Source organism: Lutjanus erythropterus, chromosome 22 (assembly GCF_056507025.1).
Source record: "Lutjanus erythropterus isolate fLutEry1 chromosome 22, fLutEry1.hap2, whole genome shotgun sequence".
Classification (NCBI taxonomy): domain Eukaryota; kingdom Metazoa; phylum Chordata; class Actinopteri; order Lutjaniformes; family Lutjanidae; genus Lutjanus; species Lutjanus erythropterus.
The window spans coordinates 28,775,411-28,787,159 of NC_139338.1; the positions used below are offsets into that span (position 1 = coordinate 28,775,411).

Genomic DNA, 11,749 nt, shown 5'->3' on the forward strand with positions numbered 1-11,749 from the left:
ACATGATGAAGTCTGTCTGACTCTGTCCTATGATGACAGAGACGTGGACATCACTGAAGTTTTTCACCAAACCAACGTAAAATGAGTGGAACTGATTTAAGATTGTCTGTGATAAATGATGATGAATTTTCTAATCAGTGATCTGAGCTGCAAAATCACCGAGACAAAACAGATAACAGTAAAAAGTATTCAAAGTGTCTGTAGTTGCTTCATCATTATTTTACTGTGTGGATTATATAACATGTCAATTTAAAGTGTTAATATGATCTGGAGCAAACGGGGAAAATGACTCTGCATCACCAAACGGCTTTAAAACTTATATCGCTCATAAACAATCTTGTTAGGACAATAATTAGTTTAAGAACGGCACTTTTTACAAACGATTTAATCATAAACTCTGAACATAACCTGCTCCTTTTTCTCGTCTCATCTCTTTGAGGAATCTGTCTCTCAAATGATTGCACTTCCTTTCACCTCCACCTGTTAGTAAATAATATAATATTAAGATGAAGAACCTGTGGGTGTGTTCGAGGTAGTAGATGTTGGGTGATGGGAGAAACAGATGGAGAAACACTTCACAACAGTAAAGTGTAATAATTTGACTGAAAATCTGCTCTGTGTGTCTTTATTAAAGATGAAAATGATTATCTGTCTTGTTTCATGATTGGATGGAGCAGAACGAAGAGCTAATAATCAAAAATAAAATGTTAGAACATGTGAGGAAAACACACCTGAGGCAATATTTGTCAGTATTAAGGCTCATTATGGTTCTTAATTTTTACTTTCATCATTTAATTCTCATTTTTGCTCAAGAAAAATGACTGAAATGATTTACTGTGAATAATAATTATATCTGTAATGTGTTCTTTTGGACAGAAGGTGGTGCTGTTATTTAAAAAATGACATTAAACTGAGCTGACACACACACACACACACACACAGATATCTCACATGATTTCCTGTAAATGCAGAGGGGAGGAAGAGACTTGAACAAACAGGAAGAGAACCTGAAAACGAAAGCGTTCAGTTTGTTCAGACTCCATTTTGAGTTGACGCAGAAGAAGAAGAAGAAGAAGAAGAAAAAGAAGAAGAAGAAGTGAATTCAGACACGAGGTGAGTGTTAATACAATATTTTTATTATTTTAATGTCAAAGTGAGTTTTATACTCGTGGACTGTAGAGGAAAGAAATGTTAGAATGAAGTCAACAGTTTGATTTGTGTACAGATTGTGATCAGCTGAAAAACACAATAAACCTCCTGTAACACAAGAAAACAAGTTTAAACTGAACACAAACTGAGCAGGTGGACTTCAGTCTGGTTTTTATTTGACTGTTTAGTGTCTCTGTGTCTCTGCGTGTTTTTGTGTCTGTGAGAGAGAGAGGGAGAGAGAGAGAGAGAGAGAGCGAGAGAGAGAGAGAGAGAGAGAGAGAGAGAGACAGGGTGTGTTACTTCCTGTTCTCTCTCTCTCTTGCATGTGACTCTTGAACAAACTCGTGTTCTGAGCTCTCAGTCAGTTTTTCTGTTTTATCTTCAAACTAGAAGATGAAAGATTCAGAGGAAGACGAGGACACAGCAGAGTCTCCAGTGTCCAGCTGTCTGTCTATGAAGAGTGACCGGTCCAGAGATCCTCCTCTGTTCTTCAGGACTGGAACTGGACCCTCAGACACAAAGTAAGAGAACTGGTTCTAACTCATTTACTTCAGACAATACCATGTTTGTTTTAGGGGTCCAAGTCTGGATGGACTGGAAGCTGTGAAAGAAAATCATCATGGCTCCCAGTACGAGTCTTTTTTCTTCCAGCAGTTGTTAAACCCAGTTCAGGGTAAAACCTGAGCACAGCATGAAAGTGACTCCTCTCTCTCCACACTCTCAAACATGACCAGTGCCACAGTAGATGCCGTCCAACAAAGAATGATTGATTTGTCGTTCACCTGGTAAATGATAGACAGATGTCGGGGTGAACATGGCTCAAAATAACAAACTGAACAATCTGAGGATTAATGAACTAAATTATCTTCCGACAGAAAAACAGAACAAAAGAAAGAGAAGCACCTCACCTGACTCCCTCACATAAACAGGAGAAAAGAGAAATGTAAATGTGTTTCTCACCTCTACAGCCACCAGCACTGTTTTTATAGAAGGTATTATATTTAAAGAAAGTGCAACATGTTAATCACAACACCAGCTTTCTAGAAACAGTCCAGCACAGTCAGACTGGTTTGGACGGCGTGACACGATCTGTGAGGGAGTCAGGAAACAGAGGAGAGATGAACTGATACTTCAGTCAGCACATCACTGAAAATCACAGGTGTGGAACAGAAGGACACAAATCCACCAGCAGGTGGTGCTGTGATAAAGACAAACATGTTTTAGGTCATAATCTACACAGAGTACTTTATACATTCACAAACCTTAAACCATCTATACCATCACTAAGTTTAGCTGCATCTCATGACATAAGCATCATCTATTTCTGTTTATAATGTTTCTCCTGCAAAATAGTTTAATATGTGAAACTTTTTCAAACTCCTCAAAGGCTGTGAGTTCGATCTGTACAAAGTTCAGCTGGTGACATCAGAGGAAGAAGACGTTAACTTATCAAAAAACTTTGATAATCCAAAAGATGTGCAAATTATAAAGATACAACTTCCTGTTGATTGTATAAAAATGGCTCCAATCAGCCATTAGATGGTTGAAATAATAATTAAGAATGAAACAGAAATTGAAATAAAAGGATTAAAATATCAGAGATGAATTTCATGTCATGTTTGAGGGGCCACCATTGGTCCACGGGCCACACTTTGACAACCTCTGATTTAGATCTTCTTAAATGACTCATCAGAGAATTGATCAATAATTGATGTGATACAAATAAAACCATGTTGTTGTTTGCAGAGTTCAGTCCATCAGACAGAGAGCAGAGTCTCCAGGATCCAGCTGTCTGTCTATGAAGAGTGACCGGTCCAGAGATCCTCCTCTGTTCTTCAGTATTGGAACTGGACCCTCAGACACAAAGTAAGAGAACTGGTCCAAGTCAGGGTGGACTGGGAGCTGAGAGTTCAAAGCATCATGGCTCCCAGTAACACTGATTTATTTTTTATTCTGGTTGTTTTCTTCCACCAGTAAAAGTTCTACTCAAGAACACACAGGAACAGTTCTGTAAGTGAAAATCTCAGGGCTGGTACAGAAGGAGCAGGAACCTCAGACACTAAAAATGATAAATGACCACCAGCAGGTGGCGCTATAGTCCAGATAAATACATGTTGGACCCACAAAGTTACAGACACATTCAGAAACTGAACATCCACACATTCACTGAATTTAAATGAATCCTGTGTTATAGAACACAAACATTTACAAATATATTTTTCTGCAAATTGTGAAATGATGAATCTGTGAAACAGACTTTTAAATAAACTTCTAGATGTGATCTGGACAAAATCCAGCAGGTAGAATCAGTGGAGGACCTCGATCAATAATCAGAAGAATTTTGATAATAGTTATACAACTTCCTGTTGATTGTATAAAAATGGCTCCAATCAGCCATTAGATGGTTGAAATAATAATTAAGAATGAAACAGAAATTGAAATAAAAGGATTAAAATATCAGAGATGAATTTCATGTCATGTTTGAGGGGCCACCATTGGTCCACGAGCCACACTTTGACAGCCTCTGATTCAGATCTTCTTAAATGACTCATCAGAGAATCAATAATTGATGTGATACAAATAAAACCATGTTGGTGTTTGCAGAGTTCAGTCCATCAGACAGAGAGCAGAGTCTCCAGGATCCAGCTGTCTGTCTATGAAGAGTGACTGGTCCAGAGATCCTCCTCTGTTCTTCAGGAATGGAACTGGACCCTCAGACACAAAGTAAGAGAACTCATATTAACTCATTTATTGATTTTCAGTCAATTCTGAAAATGTCTGTCAGTGTTTGTGTTGTTGATTATTTTGTGTTGATATAAAAATTTCTACCAAAACATATAAAAACCAGTAAGAGTTTGGTTCTCCTGTCAGTCCCTCTGACCAGGGTTCTCGATTGTAACTAATTCTTGGACCACTTTGTGTCTTTATGTCAAACAGTTCTATTCTTAATGTTGTGGAACATGTAAATGTACGTCTTATTATTATTTAGGGTCTGTGTAAACAGTGAAGTTTGAATCTCTAATCAGAATTATTTCCATCAGGGTGAAGAAATATTGTTCATATAACCACAGCTGCTGTTTTGTCTTCTTGATATTTTTCATAAATCATCTTCATTCTTCACAGAGAGAGGAAGAGGAGGCATGTTTGTGTGGAGGAGCAGCCGTCCTGCTGTGTTCTGTGTCAGGACGTCCTGAAGGATCCCGTCTCCACCAGCTGTGGACACTGGTTCTGCAGACAGTGCCTCACCTCATACTGGGACCAGTCTGGTCCACCAGGAGACTCCTCTTGTCCCCAGTGTGTAAAAAGATCCAGACCAGCAGCAGGACCACAGAGAGCCAGTCAGAGCAGCAGAGAACAGAGTAAGACTGAACATGTGACTGCTGACATCATCGTGTCTGAAAACAGTTTCCTGCTGCTCTCATGTGCAGCCAGGAAGCAAACAGTGAGGACGTTCTTTACTGGCTGCTGACATGTTGTCAGTCACGTCCTCCATCATCTATAATGATCAATACTGATATTAAACTTCACTATCATGACAGAGCTTTCAGCTGTATCATCCACACCGAGCCAGTTCTTACTGACTGTTTCTGTTCAGACTGCAGTGACACACAGGATCTTATTAGTTGAAACACTCCTGACTGACTGTTGGCAGCTGTCATCATCGTCTTTGTCAGTTTTTTTCTTTTGGATAAAACTTTAAAGTTTTTGACTTCAGTGAAAGTTGAATTGTTTCTTTTTATATTCATCATGAAAATAATCTGCAGAAATTTTCTCTTTTGTTTTTCACAGTTTTGTCTTTTTCAGTGGAGTTTGATCTGCAGGAGGTTTCAGATGAACATAAGATCAGTCTGAGGAGGAGATGTGAACGAGTGACTGAAGGAAGTGATGAAACAGGAAGTGAAACCCTCCTCAACAGGATCTACACTGAGCTCTACATCACAGAGGGACAGAGTGAAGAGGTTAATACCCAACATGAGGTGAGACAGCTGGAGACAACGTCCAAGAAGGAGACCCTCCATGAGACTCCAATCAAGTGCCAGGACATCTTTAAAGTCTTACCTGACCAACAGAGACGCATCAGAGTCGTTCTGACCAACGGCGTCGCTGGAGTTGGAAAAACCTTCTCAGTGCAGAAGTTCACTCTGGACTGGGCAGAGGGTTTGGAAAACCAAGATGTCAGTCTGCTGATTCTGCTTTCATTCAGGGAGCTGAACTTGATCAAAGATGAGCAGTACAGTCTTCTGAGTCTGCTCCATGTTTTCCATCCAACATTACAGAAGGTCACAGCAGAGAAGCTGGCTGTCTGTAAACTTGTGTTCATCTTTGACGGCCTGGATGAAAGCAGACTTTCACTGGATTTCAACAACAGTCAGGTTGTGTCTGATGTCACACAGAAGTCATCAGTCAACGTGCTGCTGACAAACCTCATCAAGGGGAATCTGCTTCCCTCGGCTCTGGTCTGGATAACTTCCAGACCTGCAGCGGCCAATCAGATCCCTCCTTCATGTGTTGACAGGGTAACAGAAGTACGAGGCTTCACCGACACCCAGAAGGAGGAGTACTTCAGGAGGAGGTCCAGTGATGAAGATCTGTCCAGCAGAATCATCTCACACATCAAGACATCCAGGAGCCTCCACATCATGTGTCTGATCCCAGTCTTCTGCTGGATCACTGCTACAGTTCTGGAGGACATGTTGACTACAGAGCAGAGAGGAGAGCTGCCCAAGACCCTGACTGACCTGTACTCACACTTCCTGCTGGTTCAGACAAAGAGGAAGAAGAACAAGTACCATCAGGGACATGAGACGAGTCCACAGGAACTGACGGAGGCTGACAGGGAAGTTCTTCTGAAGCTGGGGAGGCTGGCGTTTGAACATCTGAAGGAAGGAAACATCATGTTCTACCAAGAAGACCTGGAGCGATGTGGTCTGGATGTCACAGAGGCCTCGGTGTACTCAGGAGTTTGTACAGAGATCTTCAAAAGAGAGAGTGTGATGTTCCAGAAAACAGTCTACTGCTTTGTTCATCTGAGCGTTCAGGAGTTTCTGGCTGCAGTCTACATGTTCCACTGTTACACCAACAGGAACACACAGGTACTGAAGAACTTCCTGGGAAAAAAATATGTTGATTTATCCCTGGATGACTTCCTGATGGGAGCCATGGACAAATCCCTGAAGAGTAAAAATGGTCACCTGGACCTGTTTGTCCGCTTCCTTCATGGTCTCTCTCTGGACTCCAACCAGAGAGTCTTAGGAGGCCTGCTGGGTCAGAGAGACAACAGTCCAGAAACCATCCAGAGAGTCATCGACAACCTGAAGAAGAAGAGGGCGACGACAGCGTCTCCTGAGAGATGCATCAACATCTTCCACTGTCTGACGGAGATGAACGACCGCTCAGTCCATCAGGAGATCCAAAAGTTCCTGAAGTCAAAGAACAGATCTAAGAAGGAACTCTCTGAGATCCACTGTTCAGCTCTGGCCTACATGCTGCAGATGTCAGAGGAGGTTCTGGATGAGTTGGACCTGTGGAACTACAACACATCAGACCAGGGACGACTGAGACTGATTCCAGCTGTGAGGAACTGCAGAAAAGCTCGGTGAGTCCAGATGTGATTAACATCATGAAGCAAATCAAAGCTAAAGATCAGTTATAAACTTTACACACATGTACAACATAAAACATCAAACTATGAAGAGTTTCACAAACTACTATTAACACTGCTGATTGAATAATGTAGCAATAATTATTGATTATTGATAATTATATGATCATTTCTTTGATCATATCTATCAAGTCAATAAAAAAGTTTCTGTATCATCTCCTAACTGTTTCTGTGGTGAAGGAGGTTTGACAAAAATCCTGCAGAAAATCCTGAGAAGATGAAAGTTTGTGATGAAAAAGTTTTGACATTCATCATTTCATCACAACAAACTTTTTTTCTGGTGAATCCAGTAAAATAATGTGTCCATTTATGATCACATTTATATGCAGACATGTAATATTTGATGTGCCTGAACATCACCTCATGTTTTTTCATTATAGTTTTCATGCAGTTATTGATATTATCATCGTTCCTCTCAGCAGTTTGTGATCAGTTTCATATGAAGAACTGTTCCGTTTCCACAGTTTAGACATTTGGGCCTCATGTAAGAACACTGTGATGTTCTCATCTTAACGTTCTCTCACTGTGTTTTTAGAGCAGGTGTGTTTCAGATTTAATAAACTCTCTAACTTCAGATAACTTTGTTTACATGTTCATCAAACCATATAAGGTTAAACTTCCTGCCCCAGATGTCAGAAAGTGTTTATTCATGAAAATTAAAAAGAGAAAAAGAGGAACTTCCTGAGTTTAGAGTTTGAAGGTAAATCTGTAATTTTACCATCAGTGGAGTGAAGAGACGACTGAAGGAACAGAATAAATAATGACTGTTGTTAATGTTACATGAGGGTCATACTGTCACTGATAGAAAGAAACCAAGAGTTTGATTCAAAACACTGACACTGATTAGAGCTGCAGCTAATCATTCATTTTTAAATGATTAAATGATTATTTATTTGATTAATCAATTATCTATCAATTATTTTATCAATTACCCTAAACAATTATTTTTTATTATTCAATTATATCACAATTAATTTACCTAAATAGAAATCAAAACCTTGTCTCATTAATATTTCAGTATTTTATTCAACCAAAATAAATAAAGACATAAATCACATTAGAATAATGATAATAGTAACATATTTTAAAATTTGTCTAATTTCCACCTTATTTGATCGACTCCATGTTGGATGTGTAATCAGAAAAATCCGGAGTCATATGCAGGTCACATGATCACTGACAGGGTGTTTTTGCATCAGTGTGGGACAAAGAAAATAGATGCATGCAGAGTCTGTGATGGAGGAAATGATGAGAACAGCTGGCAGAACACTTCCATATATTTTGGAGCGGTCCAGCTGTTCAGCTGTTCAGCTGTTCAGCTCAGGAGGTCAAACAAGTCAGGAAGAATATTTTCAGAGATGGATTTGACCGTTCTGTCTCTGCAGTTTATTTAAACAACATCACAGATCACCTACTGATGTGACACAAATATGTATTAAAGATATTATTAGCAGCCAGCAAGAAATCTGTGACACAGAAACAGTTACAGACTGAACAAAGACTGACTGGATGAATATTCTGACTGATGTTCAGAATATGGAAAGAATTATTTTTTTCACTAAATTTCTTGTGGCGACCAGCAACATGAGCTGCTGGTCGCCACAAGAGCCACGCCCATAAATAAAGCTAATGACATCTCTTACCACAGGCTGTAGCAAAAATCAGACACATATTGTAAGGTATTACACCAGAGTATTTTAATATATGAAAAGAGCCTTTATTTGTACTCGCAGGACTAAATGAACATGTTTTATAACCTGATGGAACTTACTTAGTTAATGTAAGTTAAGATACTTCAATCTGTGCAAATCCTTTATAATAATTATATTTTATTTTACAATTTATGCTGAAAGACTAAAGTCAGCAGAAAGTACCTCAATAAGTATGAAAGAAATCTGAAACCACAAACCTTCAGACAATAGAAGAAAGTTATGAACACACTAAAACCTATTAGAAAAGAACAAGATATAAGAATAAATAAAAAAAATAGTTAAAAATTGCCGTCTTGTGGCTTAAAATGTACTTTTTGTACACAAATTCTCTCTGAGATGTAAATGTCTGTCTGTAGAGACTTTGTGGTTAAAGTACCTGCTTTAATGTGTGTCGCCCACTTTTTTTTTCACAAAACAGCAACTATTTAAAAGTTTGAAACAGACTAAAACCACACATTCAGCTTCTTACAGCTCCAGTGGTGGAATGTAACCACAGCAGCCTGTGAATCAACATGTGGCTCGTTTGGATTTCAGTCATTTGTCAGACACTTTTGTCCAAAGCAGCAGTTTGTGGTTCATCATGTTGTTCAAAGACACTTCAACACGTGAACCAGAGGAGCTCAAGGTTCTAACTACAAACCTTCTGATCAATGATCAATGATCAGCTGATCTACAGCTGCTCATGTTGATGTGCTCTGTGATCCAAACAGTTTTATCATCAAAGAATCAGATTTTATTAGATTTTAAATCTTATATTCTCTGTTTTCACAGACTGTTTGGCTGTAAACTCTCAAAGACTCATTGTGACGTCGTGGCCTCAGCTCTGAAGTCCAACCCGTCCCATCTGACAGAACTGGACCTGAGTGGAAACAAAGACCTGAGTGATTCAGCAGTGAAGGTTCTGTGTGATGGACTGCAGAGTCCAAACTGTAGACTGGAGACTCTGGGGTCAGTTCATGTGTTTTTCTCTGTATATATCTACCAACTTTAAATCCATAACAGAAGTTTTACATTTCCTTCACTTCTCCTGGTTTCTGGATTTGTCAAAGTAAAAGTCTTTTTTTAAAAAGATAACTGAAGGCTTTAAACCACAATGTGCTGAGAAATGAAATCAATATTTATCATTTTGTTACATGTCAGACAAATCTATATATAAAAGATTCAAATAAGTTGAAAATCAGATTTCAGATGATTGATTATAGTTGAATGAATCATTCTGTGTATTTTGATGTATTTATACATCACTGTCATATTCTTATTGTCAGAAATATGAATTAACTGAACATATTTCTCCCTCATAACATCTTACAGCAACATGAGTCCTTCATGTTTTCATCCTGAGGATATTTCTGAATATAAAGCTGCTGTTGACATTTTTGTTTGACTTTCATCAGTTTTCATTTAAAGACTTAATAATCATGTGATGATCAATTATTACCTGCTGATCCTTCATCACTCATGTCATCATCAGTTTTAATTAATTCAGTTATCAACTTATTCCACATATTTATCAGCTGTGATCAAACAGAGACGAGTGGACACTTTGTCCTCTGTTGATGTGTGTTGACATGAACAGGTGTGTGAATGTTGTGTTGACATTTGGATGATGTGTGTAGAAGGATGACATCATGATGATCCACAAGAACAAAGTGACAAAGTCACTCTGCTCATTTTAGGGAAAAGTTCATTGATTAGGACAAAGTAATGTTGATCTGCACATTTCAAACCTCAACACATCTGATTGATTATTAATGGATTTTTATCTTCATCATTTATTCTTTATTCAGTTTGAAGGGCTGCAGGTTGTCAGAGATCAGCTGTTCTTATCTGGTCTCAGCTCTGAAGTCCAACCCGTCCCATCTGACAGAACTGGACCTGAGAGACAATGACCTGCAGGATTCAGGAGTGAAGGTTCTGTGTGATTTTGTGGAGAGTCCAGACTGCAGACTGAAGACTCTGAGGTCAGACACCATTTTTACTTCTGTGTTGAGATGAATATGATGTGAAAGTTGTGTAGAAACTAAACTGCAGACAGAAGTCTGATATTAAACTGATCCACACTGAGGATCTTCATGCTAAAGTCTATTTTCTTCTTCTGTGGTTTAGTCCAGTGACTGTGGCAGATCAATGTTGAGCTTCACATTTAAAACCTTCATATAAGAAGAAAGATCGACACTGGATGATTCACTCTGAACCTCTGAAACATTTTCATCTCATATTCTACATCTAGACTTTTTAAATAAGTGATAATAAAAATACTTCATAAATACTCTTTGAATCATGTAAAGGTTTTGTCTTCCATAAGACATTTATTAAGTGTCTGAAAGCTGTGTGTCAAAAGACAAAGACATCAGTTCGAGTCAATGGAAGAAAATCACAAACCTTTGAGTTACGTAGAGGAAGCAGACAAGGTGAGCCAGTGTCTCCTTTCATTTTCACTCGTAGCATCGAAGCTTTAGTGGAGAACAAAGGAGAACAGGAAGAGATAGAAGGAGGAACAGGAACATGAATGGTTGTTCTGTGTGGATGAGATGATCCTGTATATGATAAACCTGCAGAGATCCTCCCTGCTTTAATGACAACAGTTAACATGTATAGGAGGATGTCAGGTTCCAAAGTGAACATCCAGAAGTCAGAGGCTGTGATTCTGGCTGAACCAGTCTCATTAACAGTTAAGAATAAGTTGAACTGGAAGAGAATTAAATCTCTTGACATTTTTATCATCAACAAGTCAGATCTCTTCTTTAAATTGAACTTTGGGAAACTAGAGTTCGAGCTTAAAGAAGATATGAATGGATGGAAAATGATCCCACTGACGTTGGACAGTAAAGTTGATGTGATCAGGATGAATGTACTTCCTGGTTTTTATTCCTCTTCCAGATGCTTCCTCTTGTTATTGATCACTCTTCTTTTAAACACTGGGATACAAGGCTGACTAGATTCATGTGGAGTGAAAAAAGTCAGGGTTGAAGTGAAAACACTGAAAGTGTCCAAAGAAGAAGGAGAACTTGACTTATCTGACTTTAAAAATGATGATCTGACTGCACAGGTACAGTCTGTTAGAACCTGGAGAACAATAGAAACAAGTCAAATAGAAAATCAATAAGTATCGCCTTTGGAACAAGGAAACGTGACAAAAAAGACAGAGAATACCTGGATCAATAATTCTTTAAAGATCTGTAGAAAAATATGTGTAATATTAAAAGTTGATGATGATGTTTTATCT

The 11,749-nt window shown here is 38.6% G+C and overlaps 1 pseudogene across 1 annotated transcript; it reads left to right on the forward strand.

The window, feature by feature from the left end:
• Positions 1-972: 972 nt before the first annotated feature.
• LOC146307106 (protein NLRC3-like) lies at positions 973-11,390 on the forward strand (annotated as a pseudogene). The gene is made up of 8 exons (XR_014768959.1): positions 973-1,113; positions 1,540-1,670; positions 2,896-3,015; positions 3,754-3,873; positions 4,273-4,508; positions 4,954-6,745; positions 9,295-9,471; positions 10,311-11,390. The product of XR_014768959.1 is annotated as a protein NLRC3-like (transcript).
• The last annotated feature ends 359 nt before the right edge of the window (positions 11,391-11,749 follow it).